The 14,849-nt window shown below is 38.1% G+C and overlaps 1 long non-coding RNA gene and 1 pseudogene across 3 annotated transcripts in view; both read left to right on the top strand.

Moving 5' to 3' along the window:
* Positions 1 to 14,505, top strand: part of LOC134485556 (uncharacterized) — an 87,094-nt gene extending 72,589 nt beyond the window's left edge. For 2 of the 3 annotated variants that reach the window (XR_010063679.1, XR_010063683.1), the window contains exons 6-7: positions 932 to 12,099; positions 12,607 to 14,505. This is a non-coding gene — a long non-coding RNA (uncharacterized LOC134485556). The remainder of the gene's footprint in view (positions 1 to 931; positions 12,100 to 12,606) is intronic. The other variant, XR_010063680.1, reaches the window with a different exon arrangement.
* Positions 1 to 14,849, top strand: part of LOC134485541 (polyubiquitin-B-like) — a 583,854-nt pseudogene that overhangs the window by 226,679 nt on the left and 342,326 nt on the right.

Here is a 14,849-nt window from a genome sequence, read left to right as displayed (position 1 = left end):
AAAATATCATCCTGAGTGAGGTAAGCCAATCACAGAAAAACACACATGGTATGTACTCATTGATAAGTGGATATTAACCCAAATGTTTGAATTACCCTAGATGCACAGAACACATGAAACCCAAGAAGGATGAACAAAATACGAATGCTTCACTCCTTCTTAAAAGGGGCACAAGATAACCCTTGGGAGGGATTAGGGAGGCAAAGTTGAGAATAGAAACTGAAGAAACACCCATTCAGAGCCTGCCCCACATGTGGCCCATACATATACAGCCACCAAACGAGATAAGATGGATGAAGCAAAGAAGTGCAGGCCGACAGGAACTGGATGTAGATCTCTCCTGAGAGACACACCCAGAATACAGCAAATACATAGGCGAATGCCAGCAGCAAATCACTGAACTGAGAATGGGAACCCCATTGAAGAAATCTTAGACAGAACTTAAAAAGCTTGAAGGGGCTTGAGATCCCATACGAACAACAGTGCCAACCAACCAGAGCTTCCAGGGACTAAGCCAGTAGCCAAAGAGTATACATGGACTGACCCTGTGCTCCAACTGCATAGGTAGCAATGAATAGTCGAGTAAGAGCACCAGTGAAAGGGGAAGCCCTTGGTCCTGCCAAGGCTGAATCCCCAGTGAATGTGATTGTTGGGGGGAGGGTCGTAATGGGGGGAGGATGGGGAGGGGAACACCCATATAAAAGGTGAGGGGGAGGTGTTAGGGGGATGTTGGCCTGGAAACCAGGAAAGGGAATAACAATTGAAATGTAAATAAGAAATACCCAAGTTAATAAAGATGGAGAAAAAAAAGCTAATCAAAATAGTGTAAAAAAACATGAAATTTTATTTGTAAGTATGCTGGGACTTTGAAGTTATTTTGTGGCAGGGAGTTGTACCTACTGTTTATTGGAATGTCTTTTCTTGGTTGTAGGATGAGCACCTGGCTGCCTTGTTCCAGAAGCTGGAGGAACCTGTTTGTTCTGTTAAGCAGGAGTATGGGACACTGCAATATTTAGAGGAATTGCTACTATATTAACGGTTAGAGATGTTGAGTGCTTTTTACTGGTTTTGTGCCCAATTTTATCATGAACTTTTTAAGATTAAGAAAATTTTGTTTTAATCTTCAATTACTTATAGTCTGACTTATTTGCTTTTCTGTGGCTATAATGAAATACCATGACCAAGTCAGTTTATGGAAGAGTTTATTTTGGTTGGGCTTCCATGAGACCATCATGGCAGGACGCTGAGAGAGCACATGTTAAACCCCAAATATGAAGCAGAATGTGTGAACAGGAATTGGGGCTAGTCAATATATACTAGCCTCAGAGCTAGCCCCTAGCAAGGTATAGCCTGTAAGGTCACCACCAGGTTTCAGACATTTGAGCCTATGGGAGATATACTCATTCAAACCACATTTCCCTCCCAGGCTCCAAAGGCCATTGTTATACTATGAAGTATATTTAATCCTACTTCAGAAGTCCCCATGGTCTCCCACAGTCTCGATAAAACCCTGTGAATTTGAAAAGTGAATTAATTTCAACATACAATGGAAAACGTATATATTACTATTTCCTAAAAGGAGGAATGGGGGCATATTCAGAAAACGCTGGACCAAGAAAGACTGATAAGGCAGCATGTAAACATCAAGTCCCCTAGGTCAGACTTCCCACCTGTGGGTCATGGCCCATTTACAGGGGCTCCCTAAGTCCATCTGTAAACATATATTTACATTATGATTCATGACAGTAGCAAAATTACAGTTGTGAAGTAGCAACAAAGATAATTGTATGGTTGGGGTTCACCACAACACAAGGAATTGCATTAAAGGGTCACAGCTATAGGAAGGTTGAGAACCAGGGCTCTAGCTTAATATCTGATATCAGAGGCTTAGATGGCACCATCCCTCCATCTTTCTGCCTGTAAAATATATCTCTTCCAGGCTGGTTCTATCCCATGTAAGCAACTCTCCCTGGCAGAAATCACAGCTTTGGCGCTTCCAACACCTTGGAGTCTGTACAAGTATCCCAGGCTTCACTTCATCTCTCAGGGTCTTCATGCAGGAACTCAGGATTAGGGTTGACTCTGAGGTCCTTTGGGTTGCATGCTTGTGTTTTCCTAGAGAAAGATTTGGTTTTTTTTTGCTTGAGAAAGGGTACATACATAGCAGAGAACATTTTTAGATTTGACAAAGAAGGTCAGGAAAGGGCCATAATTGTCAGTCTAGAAAGGGTATCACCGAGTTACCCCTTTGTGTTGGTTGCCTCTTCTACCAGCTCTATCTACTCTTGCTGGGTCTTGTCTCTGGAATGAATAAGTAGTTTGTCTTGTGGGTTGGTGAAGATATCTGGAAATTTTAATTTTTATATAGTTTTAGCTATGAACTCCCTGTCTGAAGACTTATCTGCTGTGGTGATTTGAATAGGAATGACCACCATAGGCTCATATGCTTGAATGCTTGTCGTATAAGGAGTGGCACTATTAGGAGGTTGGGCCTTGTTGGAGTATGTGTGGCCATGTTGGAGGAAGTGGGTCACTGGGAAAGTGGGCTGTGAGGTCTTTATATTCAAGCTATGACCAGTGTCGACACAGTCTCCTGCTCCTGCCTTCAGATGAAGATGTAGAAATCTCAGCCCCTTCTCCAGCACGATGCCTCCCTGAATGCTGCTGTGCTTCCCACCATGGCGATAATGGACGAAATTTCTGAGAGTGTAAGCCAGCCCAATGTCAGTTTTCCTTATCAAAGTTGACTCAGTAACAGTGTCTCTTCACAGCAATAAAACTGTAAGATACCTACTCACCTACTTTTTTTGCCCAGTGAGATTGTTCCATCTGTTTCTGGCCCCCAATTATTTATTTAATTAATTTTATTTTATTTTTTTATACCAAATAATTTCTTTCTGAGTTTTCATTTACCCAATCTAGATTTATTCCTTTCTGATCATTTTAGTACTTGTCTTTCTTTATTGAGTATTACTACCCAAATTTTTCTTAATTTTGAGTCTTCTTGATGGTCATAGTTGTGTACGTTTGCCCCCAAATGACAGCAAATTGCTGTCAATATGTATGTCAGTGTCATTTTTTTAACCCATGCAGTTGACTGATTCATATTTGTCATTTAAGGTCTCTTCATATATCACTGTGCTTGATTGCCTGGTTGTCTTCATACTGGTTTAGATGAATTCACCTTGTTTCTCTGGGTCCATGGCTAATCAATTAATTAATTAACTAATCAATTAACATGAGTACACTGTAGCGGTCTTCAGACACATCAGGGTAGGGCATCAGATCCCATTACAGATGGTTGTGAGTCACCATGTGGTTTTTGGGAATTGAACTCAGGACCTCTTACCCACTGAGCTATCTCTCCTGCCCAGGTCCATGCCTCTTAAGGTATGTGCAATATTAGCCCTCTTTAGTCCTTACTATAGTTCCTTGTTATATAGACACAAGGTAAAGCTACATTTTCATTACTGTATTAATTGTACTGTTGTTGTCTCTGTGATGACTGAATCTATTTTATTTATTCGTTGAGTTAAAGTTAAGTACTAATCAATCAAGATATTTGATTAACGAGAGCAGATCATACTGTTTATAATTACAAGTTTGTGTCCTAGATCAGGGCTGGTGTGGTACCTCTGGTTGCCTAGGTTTGCTTGGGGCTTGGGCAGGGAGCCTCTCAGTACACCCTTTAGACTCATGCTTAATTAACACCCTGAAGCAGCTTTAGAGTGAAGCCCTAGTTGTTAATATTCAGTGGAGGGGGGTGGATTTCTGTATCAGGTTACTTTGGTTTTAAGCCACACATGGGTTTGTCAATTTGTTACTAAAATTTCCAACACTAACAGCCCATGTAAAAGACACACAATCCAAATATTTTAATTATAAGTTATATGCCTAGATTGGGCATATCTAATACAATACTAGCTTATTTCCCAATTCTAAGACTCCTTATTACTTCTGGTTTCTCCCAGCCACATGATTCTGGTGCATAGTGGCTTCCTTCTCTCCTCTTCATTCATTCTTTTTCTCCTTCTACCTGCCACCCCCTCCTGAGCCTCAAGTCCCACCTTTCCTATCCAGTACCCAATCATAGACTCTAACCTTTTATTGACCTATTAAAGTGGAGAGAAGGTTCACATAGCATCACCTAAGTACATGATGCTCTGCTTGTGGGGTGGGGGCAACCCCTCTTGAGGAACCAATATGAACAATAATATACAAGCAGCATCAAGCCAAACCACTACAGTTTACTCGTAAGATCTCAGTTTTTAGTACAAAATCCTATTGGATTATTATGTTAGTTTTTTAAATGTGTATCTTACTATATTTCTTACACAGCTGTTTTCCAAATGTGGGTTTGTCTGGTGTTGTGTACCAGCATAGAGTATTCATAGTTAACAGTGTATTTTCTTGCCACCAATACATGAATGTTTGTTGGATATCCTAAAGGGTCATAATGGTTTTACACAGGAAAGCTAATTGTCAGAATTTTGTTTTGTTTTTGAGTCAGGGTTTTCTGTATAGCCCTGGCTGTCCTGGAACTCACTTTGTAGACCAGGCTGCCTTCAGACTTACACAGATGTGCCTACCCTCTGTCTCTGAATGCTAGGGTTTAAGTCCTGTGCCCAGCTTGATATTTTTCTTTGTCATTCTCTCTCTCCCTCTCTCTCTCTCTCTCTCTCTCTTTTTTTCTTTTGCCCCAGTCAATGGATTATATTTGGTCACAGGGTCACAGGCCAGGTATGGCTCCAGCCTTATTTGACCTTCTTCTTTGGGGCTCAGGTTGTTGGAGTGGCTGAACTTCTTGTAGCAGTTGACTACGCTGTGTGCAGACATGAGTAGCACTTGTGGCAGATCATCTTGTCACAATTGTAATTCTGGACGAGGTGATAAAGGGATGACTCGATGATGCCACTGTGCAGATGCAGCACCAGGTGGAAGGTTGACTCTTTCTGGATGTTGTAGTTGGACAGGGTGTGGCCATCCTCCAACTGTTTGCCAGCGAATATCAGCTCTGCTGGTCGGTGGGATGCCTTACTTGTCTTGGATCATTATTGATGGTGTCACAGGGCTCAATCTCAAGAGTAATGGTCTTGCCCATTAGGGTCCTCATTAAGATCTCCACGTTGGCATCTGCTACTTGGCCACCTTGTTGAAGAGAAAGAGTGGTTTGGGGTTTTTGGGTTTTTTTGTTTGTTTGTTTTGTTTTTTCTTTTAATACTTAGATCATTTTGTTCACTTCTCGGTGTTTGTTGAGGGCTGCTATAATTTGCATTTTAAATATATTTACCTGGATCCTCAGTGCTTGCTCTGTTCTTTATGTTAAACAGGCAGGTGTACTTTGATTTGGGACTGAATAGACTTTTTTTTAATTGTTTCCAGTCTGTGTTCTTCTTTCACTGGCCTTTTATGAGTCAGTTTTTCACAGAATTGGCTGACACAATGCAGGAAAGATTCGGCCACAGCTTGAGATAGGTAGAAATGGGTGGCAGTTTTAGGACCTGTACTATCATATTTTGGAACACCAGGGGGATTATTAGAAGTACTATTATTATAACGTAGTGTTATCCTAATAGTTGGGTTATAATAATCCTTATTAACAATCTCTGGTTATTCTAAGTCAGTAATTTTCCTTATGAGAAAATATTTGCTTTCATCTCCATAAATATAATAGTAATGCGGCAGAACTAGTAAGAGCTAATAATGAAATAAGAGCTAATAATGTGTATATAGACTGTTTTTTTGTGAACTATTTTTTGAAATATGTCGAATTATAACAGCAGTATTGTTGGTATCAGGAATTGCCTTGAGCAGCAACACCATTTGGTAACTGTTGACATGGAAACAGCCCTACTTTCCCAGTATTCCTTTGGTCCAAATCCCAACTCCATGTGGGAGTAGTTATGTCAGATTCCAAATGAAAGGCAGACTTCTTCTGCCCTCATGCTCTCTCTTCTCTTCATTCTTTTCTCTTCTTTCTCTTGCCCCTTTCCCTTGTCTTGTTCTCCCATTAAATCTCACCAAGTGGAACTGTGTTAGTTTTGTGTGCTCTATTTGGATGGGTGTGGTGGGTACTTTATTACAACGAGATTTTAATAACAACAAGTATGATAATTTAAGAGCTTGGAAATCAGACTGACTGGAAATAAATTCCAATTTGGGCACTCACCAGCTGTTGAACTTATATTACTAATATAAAAGTTGTGGGTGATAGTAATTTTTCCCTATAGTGTTGTGAGAATTAATCTAACTCCTTGTGTTTTATTACTTATCAAGAACATTGAGTAGTAGTAGCCATTGTAATTGTTTCATTAAATAAAATTTGTAGAGTTGTGCAGAATGGAGTTTATTAAAGCTAAATAGGTGAAACTACATATAACTAAGATGTATAATAAGATTATCTTATAAAATTATAATCTTAAAGGAAGAAGGTTAGATTGTAGAATAGGAAATGATGCTATGCTATTGTTAGAAGTGATATAACATTCTATCAGAAAACTGAAGAAATGGAAATTCATCTATGAAGGTGGTGTACAGTCCATAATATATTCTACATTATGTTAAAATTATTCTTAAATGTGATTTTTAAAAAATAACTAAATATGATTTTAATGAGACGAATTAGTTTGGGTTTGAATGCTCTTTTTTTCTATTTAGGCAATATGTCAGTATTGAGGGCACCTAGACATCAGAGCTCTGGAAGGCATGTTGATGCTGTTTTCTTCTTTGTCTCCTGGGTGTAAGAAGTATAACAGATCTTAAAGATCTGTATTTTTGTTTGTTTAAAAAAATTGATACATGAGCGAGAGAGAGAGAGAGAGAGAGAGAGAGAGAGAGAGAGAGAGAAGAGGGGGGAGTGTCTGTGTGTCTGTGTGTCTGTGTCTGTGTGTGTGTGTGTGTGTATCTGAAATGATAACAATATATTCTTCGGAAAGTATTTTGTTTTTTCTCAATTAAATTTATTCATTTGTTCAAATTGGCTACCCTTTATTATCACAAGTATAGGGAAATTAGAATAGTACTACTTTAGTGTACGTTGAAATATACAGAGAAGTGTATCTTAAAGTGAGGACTTTGTTATCTCACATAGATGAGAGTTTCTGGATGTTTTCTATATCTTTTTATTGCTCATTAAGGGAAATTTTCTGCTATACTGTGTCTTTAGACTTTCTCTTCTGTTCAAATAACTCCTCCCTTAATGTAGGTAAACATACTAACTTCTGGGTTTTGGATAATTCTATATCATTGAGTTGAGTCAACTGGGCAGTCTGTTTTGCAAATGAAATTTCAGGTTTATGTGTGTACTACTTATTAGTATTAGAAGCATTTATTTAGCATTTTTCTTTAGTTCTTTCTGGACAAGATAGCTACATTTGCAGTTTCGTTTGAAAGTCAGTTTTTCTCTTATGTGAAAATACTAGAAATTTCTAGATTCCCAACAAGGCTTTATTTTTGTTCTAGGTAGTTTTGACTCAGCTCTGAAAGGGATTTTTTTGAATGTAAAGGAATTGATTTTAGGCTAGGGATACTTACCTTCTGGTCCTTTGTTCTTTTGTCTGGCTTATGTAGTGAGGCAGGAGAGCTTGTGTGTTATATGTCTCTTTGTTCTGAGCCCCCTGCTCTCTAAATCTATTTATACCTACTTATACCAGAATTACAAAAGTCTGATTGTAGTTTTTTGTCTCATTTTCTTCTCCTACAATCTGAACCTGGTATCCGAGTTGCCTGTTCTTCTTTGTAAGAAATCAAAGGCCACAGAAAACTGACTCTCCTGCTGTTAGATTGAGTCAGTTCATCAGAGCCATGTTTGGTGGAGCAAGCTTTTAATCGTAGCAGGTGAACCTCTATGAGTTCCCAGCCAGCCTGGTCTACATAGAACACCTTTTCATCCTGATGCTAACACCCAGCTGGAGTGGCATTATTGCCAGAATAAACTGAAAGGAAAAGCAGGTGCACATAAGTTCTTTAAAGCAATAGTCCTCCCATGGATGGTCTCTGAATGATGGTGTTGGTGTTGGTGCGTTAGAAGTAAAAGTAGAATTGGAATAATTAGCTCTTTGAAGGCTTTAAGAATGCTAGTGACTGTAGAGAGAGTATCTTGTGTATTTGTATGGATATATCACCTTTCAGTTAAAAAAATTATGGCCTATAGGAAAGGGTAGAATATAAGGTGGGACATCCAGGAGGCAGAAAGAATTCTGGGACAGAGCCAGGTCGAAGAGATATGCCCTAGAAAATGTGAACAGACAGACTCGTGGTTCCTGAGTACAGGTAATAAGCCACAGGGTGGTATGTAGATTTGAGTAAGTGGGTTAGAATTTGTCAGAGAAGAGTCTAACTCTATGGCCAAGGTATTTGTTAATATATTTTGAGTCTCCGTCTTATTTCTGGGAGCATGGGGCTGAGAGGAAGAACCAGGTCCAAACTTCTACAAGTGACAACATGAATCCAAACAAAATCTAAAGCTGAGGATTGACCAGTGTATAGTTTTGGTTTCTGGAACTGGAGGATGATGTTCACCTGGAACTCAATTCCAACATAGGTTGGGAGTGAAAGCATGATTTTTTTCATATTAAAAAGAGGAGCTATTACTTATGTGGCTTATGTCACTGTGCAAACACTGAAGTTTATGTTTTTCAGTATTTTTTAGAACTTAAAAGCAGACACCATGGTACCTAACCTCGGCTTTCAGGAGATGACACCAAGAGAACAGAACTTTCAAGGGAAGGCTACGGAGCAGGGAACCCCGACTCAAGGAAGGACACACGACTATTGTAACCAGAGTCTAAATGCCTCATTTGAGTTAGCTGGTTTCGTAGAAGAAATATTTCCATAACTGTCTTGGAAAATTAGTCTCTTTACAATCACAAGATCTTCATTTGTTTTACTACCCTGCATTACAGTTCCAAAGAAATTGGCAAGTCTTTCCCATTGTTTTCCTTGTAGAATAAATTGTAAAACCACAAATATTAAAAAAAAATCATTGTTTTAGGAACACATAAATGAGAAGAAAGACATATAGCACAGTAGAAAGGATCTAGATTTTGGTTATATCCCAGTTACTTCTGTTTCCTGTTTTGTCAATTTAAAAAAAAAAACAATGGTTATTTTAGAAACGACCCTGTTGAGGCAAAACAGAATCTGGCCATCTGGATTTCTTTTCAGGAATTAGTCTTTCTTAGTTGCCATCATTTGCTTACACGGTGCACAGGGGAGGGTGATTGTAGACACACATTTATAATTTATATGTGTATCAGTTTTTCAAGTTTTCTAGGGTTCTTATTAGCTGTTAAATGTTTTCAGAAAATTTTGAGATTAGTGATTTGTGTCAGTAGATCTTGGGATAACTTCCTGAGCTTGTTCAGTCTTTGTTTCATTGCTTGTGGTCAGTTTCTTCAGCATACTTGTGTACCATGTTGCTTTTTCTTTCTGAATTTCCTACTTCGTATTATTAAATACATAAAAATTTAACCAAGGGACGTGTAACTGAAGGAAGTACACAGTACGTGCCCCATGCTGAAAACTAAGAAACTACTGAGTGAACATCTGTCAAAATGAGGGAAAAAACTGTTGTGCATGTTTGGTGGTGTTTCTAAGTTCCTTTGTTGCTCAGTCTGGTGGGTAGACACCAAGTCAGCTGCTTGTTTTAGTAGTCTGCATCTAGATTTTGACCTGGGAAGGTGCTTGTTCTTTGAAAATAGCAGGAAACTAATCTTCTTTTGTCTTGTTTTTCCATCACTGGCTGGCCAAGCATGGTTTGGCAGCAGAATATTTTCTTTGCTTACTTAATTAGCTGCATCTTATTAGCCACTGGGTTTTTAAAATATTTAACATCCTTTTATAATTCATATCTTTTTCATTTCTTTTGGATGGGCCACCAGAAGTCAAATATTAGAGGAAATGTTTAAGTTGCACAAAATGAAATATTGTTTTCCTTTAAAAAAGTGGTCATAATACCTTGATACTATATTCTTGTTTTAACTTTATGACATTCATTTTTGTATCTTAAGGTCTTTGACCCATTTGGAGCCTGTAAAAGTATTTGCTAGGTATAAAATGACTAGATTGTCTTTTACTAAATTTACAACCAAACCTGTGCCTAAAACTCCTTTTCCAATGCCTTTCTTCTACTTTTTTCCAATATCACATTCTCTGAGTCATTATTAGACATTGCACAAAAATTGAACGTACTAAGAGTCATTTAAGAAGTTAGTATCTTTGACTTCTACACATTAGCTCTATAAAAATTAGGTCTAATATTGACTTGTATTGTTAGATGAAGCATCTTTCGTGTTTTTTGGAAACTGATTTCTTGTTCCTTATATTAAGAAATTAGGTCAATGTAACCAGAGCATTTGATCCATCTGTGACTTCCTTTGTGTGCTGTTTCCTGAATCATCTCTTTGATGATTCTGTTTAGAGCTATTTAATCTCTGCACATGTTTGGGGCCTTTTACAAACCCTTCCTGGATTCTGAGAATGCAGATGTTTTCTACCCTGTTAGCAACTTTACTTTTCATTCTACAGGAGCAACAATTTAAATTCTATTAGTCACAGACTGACTCTCAGTGATTACTCTTTCACAATTTGGTTGTCCTGGTCTCTGATATCTCCAACTATTCTTCCACATTCTTTCTCCATGTGCTTGTCTAGTTTGCCCTCCAGTGAGGACCGTGTATCCTTTCATTTCCACGAATCTCACATAGAGTAGCTCACTCTGCTTGTGGAGAGACCCATGCAATCTGCTGCACTGTGGAGCATGTCAGCTAGCCCAGTGAAGAGGAACACTCTGGTGTTGCCTCTCAGGCCATGGCAGTGGGGGTGCATGGCCCACACTCAGTAGTCAAAGATGAACTTTGCATTATTTCCAAGTGAGAGTCTTATTTTAAAAGTCTATAAAATATAAAGGTTATGTAACTTCCTTTTAAAGCTTAACTCATGGTTGTAACTTTGGAATATAATATATCATGGCTGTTGTCTTTGCTTAGTGGCATTTTCTGTTGGTTTGTTATAGAAGACCCTTAAATTCTTGCAGATTAAATAGTGGACTGTGGTGAAAACACTGGATAATCTGCTCAGCTTGTCTTGAGTTTGTAAGAATGGGACATGTACTTACATTTTACCAGAAGCCATAGCTATGGGTGCTTGGATCTGAAAATATCTGTATGGGCTGTATATTAGGTAAAGATGTTGATGGTTATTGGTCAGATAAGGAAAAGTTATTGGTGGGGTTGGTGTGGTGCTGCTTGTATTTAAATGCTCCCTACATACTGGCTCCCAAGATCTGGAAGCCGTGAGGAGCAGGTCCTCAGGTACCCCAAGTGATGCTTTGTAAAGTTTGCTTCTTAGTTTAACTCATCAAAAATGGATAGAGTCTGTGATTAGGCAATAGAAGAAGAAAGGTGGGACTTGAGGATGGAGTGGAGGGTCTCAAGAGGGAGGAGAAGGGGGAACAAGAGAGGAGACCAAGGGAGGAGGAAGCCACCATGTGAGGAGATGGACACTGAGCATATGGCCTGGAAAAACAGCAAGGAACAAGGGACATTATGGCATGGAAATAGGTTAGTATAGCTGTAAACCTGCCCAATTAGGCTTATGACCTGTAAATAAAGTACCTGGATTGTGTGTCTTTTATTTGAACTAGTTAGAGTGTTTAATTCCTTTTATAATTGGTGCCCTTGACCCTGAGATTAAGTCTCATGCTCTATTGAAATGAAGTTAGATATTATACTGTGTATTTCTGGTGGTGCAATAACTTTGCTGTTTTTCATAGAGCATTGAGGTGTTTCAATATGTGTGAAAAAAGAGGCACTGGGTAGTATTTTTAACTATGTGCTATTGCAGTGTACACAGAATAGCTTTGTTTGGAATTAGCTAAAGTGATAGATTTGGGTCTTGCTTTACTAACATTGTTGTTTTTAGCAGAAAAAGTTCTATAACAGCACACATCATGCTTAACCTAATAGTATTATCCAGAGCAATGACCAATTTCTTTAATATACTTATCCATTATTAATTGACTTCTTTATGGTTCAGGTGCCGGGCACATTTATACATCTGGGTGAGATTGCAAATTTGGTTTGCATATTACAAATGCTGGTAAGCTGTTTTTCTATCGATACTGGAATTATGTTCTGTAAAGCAGTTACTACTGACAAAAATTGAGCTCAGGTTTTTTAGTTGAAGGTGCACTTGTTTCATGACAAGTAGAAAATAATACTGTTAGACTGTTTTTACCTGTGCATAAAAGAAATACTTTAATGTTTAAGATAAAGTGTCATTATAGTATATAAAAATGTTTATATAATGTGCATATATTTGTGTGTGTGTGTGTGTGTGTGTGTGTGTGTGTGTGTGTGTGCGCACGCATATATGGATGGATGTACTGTATAGATGAGATCATCTAGTTACACTGACTTAGTTTCTGGATATGGGAAACAGGAAACCAAACTTTCTAAAAATGATTAGTAAGTTTTTGTTTAATCAAATGGCTGGGAGAAACTTGAAATTTCTTTAACATATTAGCTGTAAGTTCTATAGAAAGTTCTTTTAGGAAAGAAAAAATAACCATTCCAAGAAACTTCTTTTCTGTTTTTCCTATTATAGTGAGCTGCATAGTTCTCCTAAGCAAGGGGGTAGACTTCATCCTCCTTACCACTTTCACCCTTGCCTACCCCAGGGACTGCCTGACAAGGTAACAGAATGGATTACATTTATTAAAACATGATACCGTGAGTTTACTGTGACGCGTTTTTCTCTGAACACTGCTGAAGAATAAAAAAACAATTATACTAATTTTTGTACTAAGTATAGAAATAATGGCCATTCATGCAGGAGTTTGGAACCTAAATATTTGCACCTGAAAATAATAGAAACCATATTTCCTTAATAAAATTTAAGGAAAATATATTTTAACATAATGATTAAATCTTATTTTAATGCAGACCTAATATCAGATTCATCAGTGAGTAAGAATCCCGATTCTACGCAAAGAAATTGAATTGATTCTGTTTTTTTCAAGAGATGAAATTGCTTCTTGTGGTTATGAAAGCAGGTATGGAGAAGCTAAGTGAGTTCTATTTCTTAATGGATAGTTGATTTTTTTTTATATTTTTAGAAAGATTAAGCCTCGCAAGTCAGTTCTACAATTTCCACTTATGAAATATATATTACAAAGGAAATATTTTAGTCTGAGTCCTTCATCTATACTACCATGTAAAGAATTTTAAATAAAATAATAGTCCCTAGTGATCCTCCAGTGAAAACAAAAATAATAATAATAATAATAATAATAATAATAATAATAATAATAATAATAGTAATAGGCATTGTCATGTTTAGCTTCCTTCAGTTATAAAATGACAAGGGATTGAAAGCTACATTTTTCTTTTTCTTTTTCTTTTTTTATTTGAATGGCATTGGCGCGGCCTTATTAGTCAGTCTTTACAAATAAGAAAAACTCGCCTCACATCTGTTCATACCTGTCCTTCTGGGCAGTATGTCTCTTCACAGACACAGTCACATACATTCAAGAAACACACAGAAAATTAAGCTGAAACTCGATTTCCTTCTAAATTAAAAGTAAACGATTTTCTACCATTGCTGATGACCAATGTTGGCATCTGTGTGGTGGGTAAAATGAGGCCGGCAGCCTTTGGGGGTCAGTGCTTAAAGCTATTGATCGGGGTGGATCCAGATACCTATGGGGATGCTGCCACAGGCAGCCAGCGACTAGAGATGTTACTCAACAGACAGTTTTCTGAGGGAGCAAAGCTTAAGTTACTGGGGGCTTGGCACTCTCTCTGATTAGCGAAAAACCTATGAACTCTTAAGTCCTTGGGGTCAATGAGAAAGACCAGGGAAGAGAGAAAATTCACACACACACACACACACACACACACACACACGCACGCACGCACGCACGCACGCACGCACGCACACACAGAGTTGATGGTAGAAGGAACAGTGTTCCAGCCCATCATACACAAGCCTTAACAGATACACATAGTTGATGGATGCCCTAACCCTTGTGCTTTATTCTTTGTTCCATCATTTATATATCCCAGCCAAATCTTTCAAGCATCATTAAATCGCAATGTAATTGTTTTAGTTTTCTTCTAGACAAAGACAGGAGTAATTATTTCATTATTTATCCTTAAAAAGTATTCTTAAAAGACTCACAGATCTAACCACTTATATAAAAATCAGTCATATCTACTTTAAATCCTCAGAATGAGTATCTACTCAAGAGCAATTCTTAATAAATCTCATCAGGAAGCTGAGGGCAAAAATGTGTATAAGAAATCAATTGTTAGTGCCAGAGATGTTGGCCAGTGAGTGATTTGAGGCACCTTGAAGTTTTCCCATAATTCTTAGATTATGAGGAACATGCTGGTAGTGAACAGAGCAGAACTCCATAACAGCACAACAGCATCAAGTACTCAGGACACATAGCTCTCAGGACACATAGTCCTTGGAGCTGTCACACTGAGTAACACCCACACAACTGTGTTAATGGGGGGGGGGAGAAGGTGCGGGGGGGAGGGAGGGTGCATACTACATCCTATCTCCATTTTAAACTTGATACTTAAATGGTTTACTTTATTTACATGAAAAATGCATGGAGGTTGGGATTTGCTTCTCAATAAGTTAAGAGGTTTCTTATTTGTTTGTAGTTCTCTGTGGTGACATGAATGTTAAGAAAATCCCAGAAGCCACTGAGTACTAACAGAGTATTATTTATTCTTCTGCTCTTAGCAAAAGGGCAAGAAACACCTGTAGCTGTTTCTTAAGCAGGAATATGTTCTGTGAATTTCTTTAGTGTTTTACAGTTTTCATGGCACACATTC

This window comes from Rattus norvegicus, chromosome 2 (assembly GCF_036323735.1).
Source record: "Rattus norvegicus strain BN/NHsdMcwi chromosome 2, GRCr8, whole genome shotgun sequence".
Taxonomy (NCBI): Eukaryota; Metazoa; Chordata; class Mammalia; order Rodentia; family Muridae; genus Rattus; species Rattus norvegicus.
The sequence above is the reverse complement of the archived record's forward strand: the minus strand, read 5'-3'. Positions and strand labels throughout refer to the sequence as shown.